Genomic DNA, 14,559 nt, shown 5'->3' on the forward strand with positions numbered 1-14,559 from the left:
GGGAAACTGGCGCCAAGTTTACCAAGAGGAGGCCCGAGGCAGCCGGACAGAAGGGTTGGTAAGAAAGGCCAGACAAAGGACACACAAAGGGGGTCCTGTGAAGCGCTCCAAAGTTATCTGGGAGTTGTCTGAGCCCCTCACCTCTTGAGCACAGTACGACGTGGGCAGCCGTTACCTGCAGACGTGGTCTGGATAATAAGAACTGTGAGTAAAGGCCCTGGACTGCATCACTGACTCCGTGTCGTTACTGCTGCTGCCCTGCACCATCACCCCCATCCTCCGCATGCACTGCCCTGAGGCTATACTCCTCCCGTGGGGAGTTATGCTACGCTCTGCTGCACCCACAACACCAGCCTCAGCGGTCTGCCCTGCAGCGGCGGTTCACTCTGACCGCAATCCACGGGTGGCGTAGTCGGACATTTAAACATCAAAACCACATAAATAGTTCCGCCACTGGTTTGACCACCCTGAGCCACGGAACCGGGTCGCCGCCACGAAGACTACAACCACCAGCATCCACCAAAAAGGGTCCGGCTCCGGGTGTCCCAAGGCCCAGGGGGTGCATCAGAACATTTTCATCACCTTTCACAATCACCAATGGGACAAGGCAGGGATGTCCTCTGTCCCCTCTCTTATACATCCTAGTGACGGAGCACCTGCTCTCATCAATTCGCCATAACCCCAATATTAGGTGGATTGAGGTGGGAGGCACCGAGTACAAGTGCTCTCTATTTGCTGATGATGTCCTAGTATATATCACTCAATCACATATATCCATCCATGCTGTTATGGCTGAAATAGATCACTTTGTTACATGGTCAAATTTTAAAATCAATGCAGCGAAGTCTGAGGCCCTCGATGTCTCCCTCCCCAAATCCATATAGGATTCCATCCAGTCCAACTTTCCCTTTGCCTGGCCCTCACAGGGTATCAAATACTTAGGAATTCCTATTCATAGAGACCTCTCCCATCTATGTTATCTTAATTTTGGGCCCTTTATTGAACAACTCCATACAGACCACGGTTGGCAAGTTAGAACTGTAAGATTCACTACGTGAACCACTGGTGTTTTGTGGAAAAGCACATGTACACTGCGTTCCAAATTATTATGCAAAAAGTGTTTAGGAGTGATAAGGGAAGAATTTGTTTGTTTGTCAGTTAAACTCATTGATGGTGATGTGTGTCAGGGCTCTTTATATCACTGTAAGCAATTGCAGACACCTGTGCTAATTAGTTTGGCAGGTGTGTCCAATGAAAGGCAAGACTACTTAAGAAGGCTCTCTCACATTATTAAGCAGCCTACATTTTCTGCTAAAATGGGAAAGAAAAAGGATGTGTCGGCTGCTGAGAAGCAACAAATTGTGGAGTGTTTAGGTCAAGGCATGACTACAATCAACATTGTGCGATGATCAGGATGAAGTGTCTTGGCAATCAAGAAGTATGTAGCTGATTCACAGTACACACGTGTGCGTGCTGATAAGGGCAAATTGAGGACTCTTTCCTACAGGCAATTACGTCAGGTTGAAAGAGCAGCGGCAAAAAAGCCTTGTCATAGCAGCAGACAAGTTTTTGAAGCTGCTTGTGCCTCCAACGTCCCCCGAACAACAAGATGCAGGGTCCTTCAGAGGTTTGCAGCTGTGCATACGCCATCCTGTCGACCTCCTCTATCCACTTCACACAAGCAGAAACGGCTCCAGTGGGCCAAACATTACATGAAGACTGATTTCAAAACTGTTTTGTTCACGGATGAGTGCTGTGCAGCGCTCGATGGTCCAGATGGATGGAGTGGAGGATGGCTGGTTGATGGACACCCCACGCAAACACGGCTACAGCGCCAACAAGGAGGAGGTGGAGTAATGTTTTGGGCTGGAATCATGGGGAGAGAGATTGTCGGCCCCTTTAGGATCCCTGAAGGCGCTAAAGATGAACTCCATAATGTATGTGGATTTTCTCAAACAGCACTTCCTGCCATGGTTCAAGAAGAAGAACCGTGTATTTCACAGCAAGATCATTTTTCTGCATGATAATGCACCATCTCATGCTGCACATAAAACATCTGCATCTCTGGCTGATATGGGCATAAAAGGGGACAAACTTATGGTGTGACCCCCATGCTCCCCTGACCTCTACCCCATTCAGAACCTTTGGAGCATCATTAAAAGGAGTGTCTATGATGGCGGGAGGCAGTTCACATCTAAGCAACAGCTCTGGGAGGGTATTCTGTCCTCATGCAAAACAATTGAAGCAGAAACCATCCAAAACCTGACAAATTCAATGGACGAGAGAGTTCAGAAGCTCCTTTCGAACAAGGGGTCCTATGTGAAAATGTAACATCACCTAGAATAAAGTTTTGAGTTGAAAACTGTTTGATTTCAGTTTCTAACAACCTGCTAATGCTTATAATTTCAAAAATGACCATTTTTTTGGCCTTTATTAAAATGAAAAGGTTGATCGAAAAGTTTGGGGGATCTAAGAGTGTGGCAACCCAGTAGTCATGATTACTTTGAATTCTGACAATATGAGGGTCATGCTGCAGGTAGTGCAGCAAGAAGGCACTTATGTGTCTTGCGCATCTCGGAGCCCCAAAATTATTTTCCGGGCTAGATGCAGCTAAAAATTATTATTAATTTTAAATCTGGTGAAGCTTTAGTATAGATGGCCTAATAGGATCAGTGCTGCACACTGCTACAAAGCCCAAATTATTTTCCAGCCAAGATACAGATAAACATGATTAGTAATTTGAAAGCTTAAAACGGTTGGTAGGGTGATTTTAACCAATCATCAAGCTTTTACTCTCCCCAGGATAACACAGGGGTAGAAAAGTCGTTTCGGATCCATGATTTGTTCATCTTTATGAACGTGAGTCTGTCTACATTATCAGTGGAGAGCCGTGTGCGCTTATCTGTCAGCACACCACCAGCAGCGCTGAACACACGTTCAGACAGAACGCTGGCTGCGGGGCATGACAAGATCTCCAAGGCGTAAGTGGCTAGCTCCGGCCATTTATCCAGATTGGAAGCCCAAAAAGAGCAAGGGTCCAGTGACACAGTCGTGGCTTCAATGTTTACTTGGAGATACTCCTGTATCATCGTCTCTAGGCGTTGACTATGTGTCAGACTTCTTGTCTCCTGTGGCCTTGCAAAGGATGGGCTAAAAAAGTGGTGAAATGATTCCGCAAAATTGATGTTACCAGCAGATACTGTGGTTCTGTTACGGTTTGAGTGCTGAACACTTGACGGTCCCACGGTTGGCAAGTTGGAACTGTGAGATTCACTACGTGCACCACTGGTATTTTGTGGAAAAGCACATGTAAGATTCTGCAACAGTCTCTGCTGATACTCCTGCATGCGTGCATCCCTTTCTATGGCAGGAATAATTTCTGCAAATTTACTTTTGTACCGGGGATCCAACAGTGTGGCAACCCAGTAGTCAGGATTATTTCTAATTCTCACAATTCGAGGGTCATGTTGCAGGTAGTGCAGCAAGAAGGCACTCATGTGTGTTGCGCATCCAGGAGCACCAAGTCCCTGTTGTGTTGGTGGCGAGGTAACAATCATGCTTCCTTCCTCTGTCCTCTCCCCCCAACCTCGCACAACAGAAATGTGATCAAGGTCTCCCTCATCTGATGAGTCTTCCATCAGTTCGTCCTCCACTTCTTCCTGGGCTCCTGCACCTTCCTCACTAGTTTGGCTGCTACCATGCGCCCTGGTAAAACCATCTCCCCCACCCTCACATGCCTGCCGCCTTGGTGCTGCCGACCGTCTGGACCTTGCAGATGTTAGCCCTTACGCATACAACTCCTCCTCCTCTACTTCCTCCACCTCCTCTTGTGCCACCACCTGACTCCGAATTCTGTTTAACATGTGCTCCAGCATGTAAATCACCGGAATAGTCATGCTGATAATGGCATCGTCAGCACTAAACATCTTCGTCGCCATTTCAAAACTGTGCAGATGGGTGCATAGGTTCCTGATCTGAGACCACTCCTCCAGCGTGATTTGCCCCACCTCTGAATCTCGTTGGCCCAGGCTATACGTCAGAACGTATTGCACCAGGGCTTGTCGGTGCTGCCACAGTCGCTGCAACATGTGCAGAGTTGAATTCCACCGGGTAGGCACATCGCATTTTAGCCGGTGAAGTGGCAGGCCCAACAACTTCTGTAGAGATGTAAGTCGCTGAGCTGCGGGATGCGAGCGGCGGAAGTGAGCACACAGCGACCGTGCCCTCTGCAGAAGGCCATCTAGTCTGGGATAGTGAGCTAAAAATTGCTGGACAACCAGGTTCAACACGTGAGCCATACAAGGCACGTGTGTGACATTGCCCCGGCGAAGGGCCGCACCCAGGTTTGCAGCATTGTCGCACACGGCCTTCCCTGGTTTCAGGTCCAGTGGAGACAACCATTCATGAAATTGGTTCTCCAGAGCTGACCACAACTCCTCAGCTGTGTGACTCACATTTCCCAGACATTTCAATGTAAAAACCGCCTGATGACGTTGAGCCCTACTGCCAGCATAGTAAGGAGGTGTGCAGGATTCCTTCTGCGCAGTTAGAAAGCTTGTGGCATGACCAGACAGGCTTTAGGTGCAGGTGGAAGACCGAGAGGAGGTTGAGGAGGCAGAAGCAGTGGAGGAACTTTGACATAAAGAGGATTGACGCACAACTCGTGGGGACGGCAAGACTTGGACAGCAGCCCCTTGTCCTGCTGTCACCATAGTTACCCAGTGCCCAGTCAGCGACATGTAACGCCCCTGTCCATGCCTACTCGTCCAAGTGTCTGTGGTGAAATGCACCCTGTCACACACAGAGTTTCTCAAAGAAGCGGTGATGTTGTGTGCGACATGCTGGTGGAGCGCAGGCACACCTTTCTTTGAGAAGTAGTGCCGACTGGGCATCTGGTACTGGGGCACTGCGACGGACATAAGGTTTCGAAAATCCTCTGTGTCCACCAGGCGGAAAGGCAGCATTTCTGTAGCCAAGAGCTTGCAGATGGTGAAATTCAACCACTTAGCTTTTTCATGGCTAGGAGGAAATGGTCTTTTACTTGTCCACATCTGAGGGACCGAGGGCTGGCTATTGTGCTTAGACGGGGTTGATAAGGGTGTCCCCGGCAAACTGCCGGTCTGTGAGGAAGATGCAGGCGGACATGTTAGGTTGCCTTGATCCAAAGGTGGTGCTATCGATGTCGGACAGCGCTCAACACCAGCTGGTGTTACCACCTCCAAAGAAAATGATGACCTGCCAATCACGCTGGCTGTTGCGGGTAAAGAGGTGGCAGGTCTGCGCCCCAAAACAGGTGTGACTGCTGCCCCCCCAGTCACAGAGGATGAAGAGGCCGCGGATGCACAAGATATGGCAGACGGTGGTTGGCCCGGCCGGCTAGGCCGCATTGTAGCACACTGAGCTTCCCACTGCAACTTATGCTTCATGTCCATGTGCCGGTTCATGCATGAAGTACTCAAACTATGTATTTTTTGGCCTCTACTTAGCTTTTGCTGACAAATGTTACAGATAACATGAGTTGGGTCATCTTTATCGATCTGAAAAAATGCCCAGACTATGCAAGGCTTAGCACCCATGCGACCTGAAGAGCCACCACGACTTGTGGTGAGAGGCAGAGTTGTGTTTGAGGATGCAGTTGTTGACGTGCTTCCAGTACTACGTCTCTGTCCAGGAAGGCGCAACCTGACATTGTCGTCACTAGCATCTTCCTCCACCTCCTCTGCTGAACTCATCTCTTGGCTGACTGTGGGTTGACAGTAAGTGGGATCTCCAACCTCATCATCATAACCCTGTGCGTTATCACACCCGTCGTCCTCAGAGCCAACCTGTTCCTGCCCTGACAAAAAACTAAAGTTGTCGCTCCAATCAGGTATTTGAGTCTTATCATCGTCTTCCTCATTGTCTCCACCAACAGGAGTTACAGTTTGGGAATGAGGGTCTACATTATGGTCAGAACCTTCTGCGTCTGGTCCTGGATCCGACTCATAAAGATTCTGAGCATCAGTGCAGATCATTTCCTCGTCTGGATTCACAGAAGCGCTGGAGTCGACCTCTGATTCCCAGGCTATAGTATGAGTAAACAGCTCTGCAGACTCAACCATCTGTTCTACCTCATACTCAGACGGGCAGCTGGAGATTTGGGAGCTGTGAAGAAGCAAGTGCGATTGGGGTGACACCTTTGAGGACTGGAGTATTTGTGATGTTGAAGTTGATGTGGAGGAGAGCCCACTTAAAGGAGCACTTGATATCCGTTGAAGCACCTGCTGTTTTTGTACCTCATCTGGAATTTGTAGCGATTGGCGTGGCCGTAAGAAAGGGATCTTATCACATTGTCCGCTAAAAGAAGTAGACATTTTAGTTTGGCTGGAAGATGGTCTTTCTTCTGCAGATGTTACTGTTGCTTTAACACCTACCCCACGGACACAACCTTTTTTCCCCTTCCCAACACGCCTATTCCCCTTTCCACCAGCAGCAGGCCTTTATCCACTCATTTTGGTGGTTAACTAATTCACAACTCTGGAGTTGTTTGCACAAAAAAACAATGGATGGGAACCGAGCAGAGCTGAGTGGCCAAACTGTGGTAATAGGCCAAAACTATTGGCTGGGTTAGATGCAGAAAAAAATTATATTCAATTTGCAACCTGATGGAGATCTGTATAGATGGATTAATAGAACAAGTCCCACACACAGCTAGAAGCCCAATATTTTTTCAGAGGTAGATGCAGAAAAAAATATATTCAGTTTGCAACCTGATGGAGGTCAGTATAGATGGACTAACACAACAAGTCCCACACACAGCTAGAAGCCCAATATTTTTTCAGAGGTAGATGCAGAAAAAAATATATTCAGTTTGCAACCTGATGGAGGTCTGTATAGATGGATTAATAGAACAAGTCCCACACACAGCTAGAAGCCCAATATTTTTTCAGAGGTAGATGCAGAAAAAAATATATTCAGTTTGCAACCTGATGGAGGTCTGTATAGATGGATTAATAGAACAAGTCCCACACACAGCTAGAAGCCCAATATTTTTTCAGAGGTAGATGCAGAAAAAAATATATTCAGTTTGCAACCTGATGGAGGTCTGTATAGATGGATTAATAGAACAAGTCCCACACACAGCTAGAAGCCCAATATTTTCATAGAATCATAGAATCATAGAATGGTAGAGTTGGAGGGGACCTCCTGGGTCATCTGGTCCAACCCCCTGCTCAAAGCAGGATTCACTAGATCATCTCAGACAGATGTCTGTCCAGCCTCTGTTTGAAGACGTCCATTGAAGGGGAACTCACCACCTCTCGTGGCAGCCTGTTCCACTCATTAATCACCCTAACTGTCAAAAAGTTTTTTCTAATATCTAATCTGTGTCTCCTCCCATTTAGTTTCATCCCATTGCTTCTAGTCTTTCCTTGTGCAAATGAGAATAAAGATCATCCTTCTACAATGTGACAGCCCTTGACATATTTGTAGACAGCTATTAAGTCTCCTCTCAGTCTTCTTTTTTGCAAGCTAAACATTCCCAAATCCTGCAACCGTTCCTCATAGGACAGGGTTTGCAGACCAGTCACCATTCTGGTCGCTCTTCTCTGAACTTGCTCCAGTTTGTCTATGTCTTTTTTAAAATGTGGTGCCCAAAACTGTACACAGTATTCCAGATGAGGTCTGACCAAAGAGGAGCAAAGACCGATAATGACTTCACGTGATCTAGACTGTATGCTTTTGTTAATACATCCCAGAATTTTATTTGCCTTTTTTGCTGCTGCATCACACTGTTGACTCATGTTCAGTGTATGATCTATTAGTATACCTAAGTCTTTTTCACATGTACTGTTGCTTAGCTCTATTCCTCCCATTCTGTATATGCTTTTTTCATTTTTATTGCCCAGATGTAGTACTTTGCATTTTTCCCTGTTAAAAATCATTCTGTTGGTTGCTGCCCACTGCTCCAGTTTATTTAGGTCTTTTTGAATCCTCTCTCTCTCTCTTCTCTAGTATTAGCTATCCCTCCTAGCTTTGTGTCATCAGCAAATTTAATCAGTTTACCCTCAATTCCTTCATCTAAATCATTGATAAAGATGTTGAACAATACAGGTCCCAGGATGGAGCCCTGTGGTACCCCACTTGAGACATTCATCCAGCTGGATGTGAAGCCATTTACAACCACTCTTTGAGTCCGATCACTAAGCCAGTTATGAATCCACCTAACAGTTGCCTGGTCCATTGCATACTTGGTCATTTTTTCAATAAGGATGGTGTGAAATACTTTGTCAAATGCTTTGCTGAAGTCAAGTTATACTATATCTACAGTATTTCCCTGATCCACCCAGTCAGTGATTCTGTCATAGAAGGAAATTAAGTTAGTCTGACATGACTTGTTAGTTACAAACCCATGCTGACTCTGGTTAATCACTTCATTCTTATCCAGGTACTTACATACATGTTGTTTAATAATTTGTTCAAAGATCTTTCCTGGTATAGAAGTCAGACTCACCGGCCTATAGTTCCCTGGGTCCACCTTCTTCCCCTTTTTGAAGATAGGAACAACATTTGCTCTTCTCCAGTCTTCTGGGACTTCTCCTGTTCTCCAAGAATTTTCAAAGATTATGGAGAGTGGTTCTAAAATTTCTTCTACGATCTCCTTCAGTACTCTGGGGTGTAAGTCATCTGGACCTGGAGACTTGAACTCATTTATGTTAGCTAATTATTCCCTCACAATCTATCTGTTTACAGATTACTTGGATTCTTCTATTCCTTTAAAAGGACAGTGAAGATCAGTTGATGTTACATTTTCTTTCTGAGAGAAAACAGATGCAAAATAGGAATTAAAATGTTTGGCCTTCTCAACATCCTCTCTTACCATTTCTCCATTTTCAGCCTGTAAAAATCCTATAGCATCTTTGACTTTTCTTTTACTTTTGACATACCCACAAAATCCTTTTTTATTGCTTTTGACATCTCTTGCAAGCCTTAATTCATTGCCAGCTTTAGCTAACCTGGTACGTGCCCTACAGGATCTGCAGACTGCATTATAATCTTCTTTAGATATGCCTCCCTCTTTCCATTTAATAAACATTTCTTTCTTTCTTTTTAGCATGTGTTTAAGTTCTGTGTTCATCCATCCTGGTTTCCTTAAATGCTTCCCATTCTTCCTACTTTTCGGGATTGTTTTCGGGATTTTTTCAGAGGTAGATGCAGAAAAAAATATATTCAGTTTGCAACCTGATGGAGGTCTGTATAGATGGATTAATAGAACAAGTCCCACACACAGCTAGAAGCCCAATATTTTTTCAGAGCTAGATGCAGAAAAAAATTATATTCAATTTGCAACCTGATGGAGGTCAGTATAGATGGACTAATAGAATGATGCTATGCCCAAAAGATTTTACTTCACTAGGTGCAGTAAAAAAATTGGTATTCTATACAGAGGTGGTATATCTTGCAACACAGATAGGCTACTCCACTGACTAACACACTCTGCAATAGGCCAAAAAGGATTAGCTTTGCTAGATTCAGCCAAATGCTGTGAAAAAAACTTGCACAGCACTGGCACAGACCTGCCTGGCAAAAACTGATAGGAACTGATGTAACCTAGTCCTGAAAAGGACTCCAATTACAATTAGTCTTTACTCCCACAATCTATCTATTTAAGAGCACAGACCTGCCTGATAAAAGTCGTAGGAAATGCTGTAACCTAGTCCTTAAAAGGACTGCAATCACAACTATTCCCTACTCCCAAGCTATCTGTAGATTTGTGCAAAAATTGGCTTGAAATTAACAAGGTATAGCGCACACAGCAACAGCGGTGCCGTCTAACACGCAGCTGCAGCAGTGAGAAAATGGTGGCGACGGGGAAAATGGCTTGGTCTTATAGGGCAAAGACATGTGACATACACTGCCAATGACACATGCCCTTGCTTGTGTGAAAAAAAGCACTTCGCTCCGTGTGTGCGCTGCTGATAGGCTGACAGATTGCACCTCCCCACTGCAAATGCGGGAAAGAGAAAAAAAAATGGAGATCTTCATTGTTCCTGCAGAGATCCATCCCCTGCCCCTCCCCCCACCCCGCTGTACACTCAAACTGTGTATTAACATTAATTTTCATCATTACTGAGAAAAAATCCAGTTATGATTTTGGTGCACGAACAGTTATCGAACATAACCTCGAACAGCCGAATTTTTCTCAAATTGTTCATGTTCGCCGAACGGCTCGAACACCGCCCAAAACAGCTCGAATTTGAGATTGGCGAACAGTTCGAGTAGAACAACGCTCATCTCTAGTCCCTACAGGTGTGGTTTGTTTAGCAGTGATTCACCCGCCGCATCAGGTGTCTTCAAAAATGTCTCGGCGCAGGGTCTCCTGCAGGCTAAACTCTTCATCGCGGTAATGTGACAGAAAGAGCAAGCTGGACCCGTAACTTGGGGGCGGAGCAAGACGTCCAGGGGTGAATGAAGGAAGAGGGTGAGATGGTTGCCAGTGACTTTGAGCTGCTCTACAGGGGGGAGAGTCGTGTTGCCTGCAAAAGTCTTCTGCTTGGGGTTACCGGTTGTTGCCTCCAGCCACCCGGGAGACGCTGGTCCTGGTGAAAAGGAGCCTAGTATTAAAAGTAAAGAAGCAACAATGCTGGAGGCCCACGGTGATCAGAAGGATGCTGGTATTTTGCAGAGATGAAATAGCGCAAGAGAGAAAGCAAATGAAAAAAAGAAAAGAGAAAGAATTTGTGCACTTGTGAAAGGGAATGGAAAAAAGGCATAGAAGAGAGTGCCCCCTGCTGGTGGAAGGAAGGAAAAAGCAAAAGCCTACAGCACCTGGCATTCCCAAGCGGTCTCTGTTAAATGGTTAATTATGGAAATTCATTTGGAATGTTAATCGATAATCATTTTTCTGAGTTCTATGCCTCAGCCATCGTGTCTAGTTGACATGCGCTACTTGTGTGTGTATTTTTGGTTCACTACCATATGTAGAACAGGTGTCCATACGACTGGCTATAAAAGCCCATGGTACAGAAAGGGGGGGCTCTCTTGCTCTGCCCACCCCACAAGACACAGAATCTTCATGCTGAGAAGCAGATGACATGTAGGCCTGGACACATGCTGGACAAAGACATGATTTACCAGCCAGGATCCAAGGAAAGATGGGTGAATCTCAACAATTAAGCTAATTATGGACAAATGGACAATTACTTTATCACTAATTATTGTATGTACCTGCTGCAATCTGATTCTTTTTAATGGACAATCCAAGAATAAATAGATACATTTTTTTATAAGAATATCGTGATATTGATACTTTGAGAAGTCCTCAGTAGAAAAAAATAATACAGGAAGAGTATTATTTTACAGTCTCCCATCCAAGTACTAACCAGGCCTGACCCTGCTTACCTTCCAAGGTCAAATGAGATCTAGCGTGTTCAGGGTGGTGTGGCTGTAGGCAGAGACAAACCTCTCACTTGCTGCTTTCCTACTTTGAAGTCCGGCTGCCGGCTGCCCTTTCCAGTGCTCAGCAAGACCAGGTCCTTTTGTGCTTTCCCTTCTCTTCAATTTTTTTGCTGGCTTCCTTAAAAGGTCTTGTAGACACAACGCCCCACTCAGAGCCGCTGAGCTCACTGATCGGCTGCAGCGCTGTCGACGGAACGTCAGCTTCACGGCCAATGCCACAGGCCGGGAGCAGAGGCGAGACTCACCGGTAGACCCGGGTAGGGTGAGTAGAGCGCGGTTAGTTGCTTTCTAATAGGCTGCAGCCGGGGATTAACTTTTAATGAAAGGGAGCAATCCCTTTGACTGTCTGCAGCGCGCCACACCTAGGAAGCGCACTCTCACACACAAGCCAGCATGCACACGTGCTCGCACGTGACAACACCCCCTATCTGCCCCTACAACCTCTCCGTCACCATGCGTCAGACTCTCCTGCCTGTTTTATGATTTCAGGGCCCTAGCAGGAATCACCCCCCCCCCTCCCCAATTCCTTCCGCACCTTCCTTGCCTTTCTTGCACTGAGGTCAGCTCTTTGTCAGCCGTCTGGCTTGGTTACACAAGCTTCTTTGCAGAGAAACATGTTACTTCTGCTGGCCCTAGCTAGGAGACCGGCATCCAAAACCTTCCCTGGGCACCTGCTGAAAGCCTGGCCCCTTCACGGCCCCGGGTGCTTTTAACGCCATCATTTCCACACGTCGAGCTGTGGAGTCAATAAGCACTTCTAGCTGTGGCAAGGAGCTCGGTGTCAGGCCTGCGTGAAGGCGGCGGGGTAGCGTACTTAACTGCCAACTGGCTCAGAGGCCTTGCGGCTTCCATCATCTAAGCTACTTAAGGTCGGTGTCCGGCAAGGCGCCGTTCCATGCTAGCCGAGCTGGGCAGCAGGGCAAAACGTCATCAAAATGGTACACAGCACCCGGTGTTCCCAGGAGGTCTCCCATCCAAGTACTGTCTGAGCCCAGCCCTGCTTTGCTTCCAAGATCAGACGAGATCAGGCGTATCCAAGGTGGTATGGCCAGAAGACGCTGCTCAATCCATCGCCCGGCCAGCCTTTCTCAGGATCGCTTGGTGGCGAGCAATCTGGCCGTGAAGGGGCGGGCTCCGAAGGGTCCATGCAAAGGCTGTGCCGTCCCTACAGGTGTGGTTTGTTTAGCAGTGATTCACCCGCCACATCAGGTGTCTTCAAAAATGTCTCGGTGCAGGGTCTCCTGCAGGCAAAACCCTTCATCGCGGTAATGTGACAGAAAGAGCAAGCTGGACCCGTAACTTGGGGGCGGAGCGAGACGTCCAGGGGTGAATGAAGGAAGAGGGTGAGATGGATGCCAGTGACATTGAGCTGCTCTTCAGTGGGGAGGGTCGTGTTGCCTGCAAATGTCTTCTGCTTTGGTTACCGGTGGTTGCCTCCAGCCACGTGGGAGACGCAAGTCCTGGTGAAAAGGAGCCTAGTATTAAAAGTAAAGAAGCAACAATGCTGGAGGCCCACGGTGATCAGAAGGATGCTGGTATTTTGCAGAGATGAAATAGCGCAAGAGTGAAAGCAAATGAAAAAAAGAAAAGAGAATGAATGTGTGCACTTGTGAAAGGGAATGGAAAAAAGTCATAGAAGAGAGTGCCCCCTGCTGGTGGAAGGAAGGAAAAAGCAAAAGCCTACAGCACCTAGTATTCCCAAGCAGTCTCCCATCCAAGTACTAACCAGGCCCAACCCTGCTTAGCTTCTGAGATCAGACGAGATCAGGCGTGTTCAGGGTGGTGTGGCCGTAAGCAGAGACAATTCTCTCACTTGCTGCTTTTCTACTTTGAAGTCTGGCTGCCGGCTGCCCATCCCAGTGCTCAGCAAGACCAGGTCCTTTTGTGCTTTCCCTTCTCTTCAATTTTTTTGCTGGCTTCCTTAAAAGGTCTTGTAGACACAACGCCCCACTCAGAGCCGCTGAGCTCACTGATCGGCTGCATCGCTGTCGACGGAACGTCAGCTTCACGGCCAATGCCACAAGCCGGGAGCAGATGCGAGACTCACCGGTAGACCCGGGTAGGGTGAGTAGAGCACGGTTAGTTGCTTTCTAATAGGCTGCAGCCGGGGATTAATTTTTAATGAAAGGGAACAATCCCTTTGACTGTCTGCAGCGCGCCACACCTAGGAAGCGCACTCTCACACACAAGCCAGCATGCACACGTGCTCGCACGTGACAACACCCCCTATCTGCCTCTACAACCTCACCATCACCATGCGTCAGACTCTCCTCCCTGTTTTATGATTTCAGGGCCCTAGCAGGAATCACCCCCACCCCCTTCCCAATTCCTTCCTTGCCTTCCTTGCACTGAGGTTAGCTCTTTGTCAGCCATCTGGCTTGGTTACACAAGCTTCTTTGCAGAGAAACATGTTACTTCTGCTGGCCCTCGCTAGGCGGTCGGCATCCAAACCCTTCCCTGGGCACCTGCTGAAAGCATGGCCCCTTCACGGCCTCGGGTGCTTTTAAAGCCATCATTTCCACACGGCGAGCTGCGGAGTCAATAAGCACTCCTAGCCGTGGCAAGGAGCTCGGTGTTAGGCCTGCGTGAAGGCGGCGGGGTAGCGTACTTAGCTGCAAACTGGCTCAGAGGCCTTGGGCTTCCATCATCTAAGTTACTTAAGGTCGGTGTCCGGCAAGGCGCCGTTCCATGCTAGCCGAGCTGGGCAGTAGGGCAAAACGTCATCAAAATGGTCTACAGCACCCGGTGTTCCCAGGAGATCTCCCATACAAGTACTGTCCGAGCCCAGCCCTGCTTTGCTTCTGAGATCAGACAAAATCGGGCGTATACAAGGTGGTATGGCCAGTGGACGCTGCTCGTTCCATCGCCCGGCCAGCCTTTCTCAGGATCGCAATCTGGCTGTGACGGGGCGGGCTCCGAAGGGTCCATGCAAAGGCTGTGCCGTCCCTACAGGTGTGGTTTGTTTAGCAGTGATTCACCCGCCGCATCAGGTGTCTTCAAAAATGGCTCGGCGCAGGGTCTCCTGCAGGCTAAACCCTTCATCGCGGTAATTTGACAGAAAGAGCAAGCTGGACCCGTAACTTGGGGGCTGAGCGAGACGTCCAGGGGTGAATGAACGAAGAG

At 47.6% G+C, this 14,559-nt stretch overlaps 1 non-coding gene and 2 pseudogenes across 1 annotated transcript; all 3 read right to left on the bottom strand.

The window, feature by feature from the left end:
- Positions 1-12,373: 12,373 nt before the first annotated feature.
- Positions 12,374-12,492, bottom strand: LOC141270004 (5S ribosomal RNA; annotated as a pseudogene).
- A 621-nt stretch (positions 12,493-13,113) lies between these two features.
- On the bottom strand, positions 13,114-13,232 carry LOC141266208 (5S ribosomal RNA). The gene has a single exon (XR_012320261.1). It is a non-coding gene; the product is annotated as a 5S ribosomal RNA (ribosomal RNA).
- A 934-nt stretch (positions 13,233-14,166) lies between these two features.
- LOC141270104 (5S ribosomal RNA) lies at positions 14,167-14,286 on the bottom strand (annotated as a pseudogene).
- Between the last annotated feature and the right edge of the window lie 273 nt (positions 14,287-14,559).

This window comes from Phyllobates terribilis, unplaced genomic scaffold (genome assembly GCF_046119375.1).
Source record: "Phyllobates terribilis strain yellow unplaced genomic scaffold, ASM4611937v1 Scaffold_4__5_contigs__length_816908805, whole genome shotgun sequence".
NCBI lineage: Eukaryota > Metazoa > Chordata > Amphibia > Anura > Dendrobatidae > Phyllobates > Phyllobates terribilis.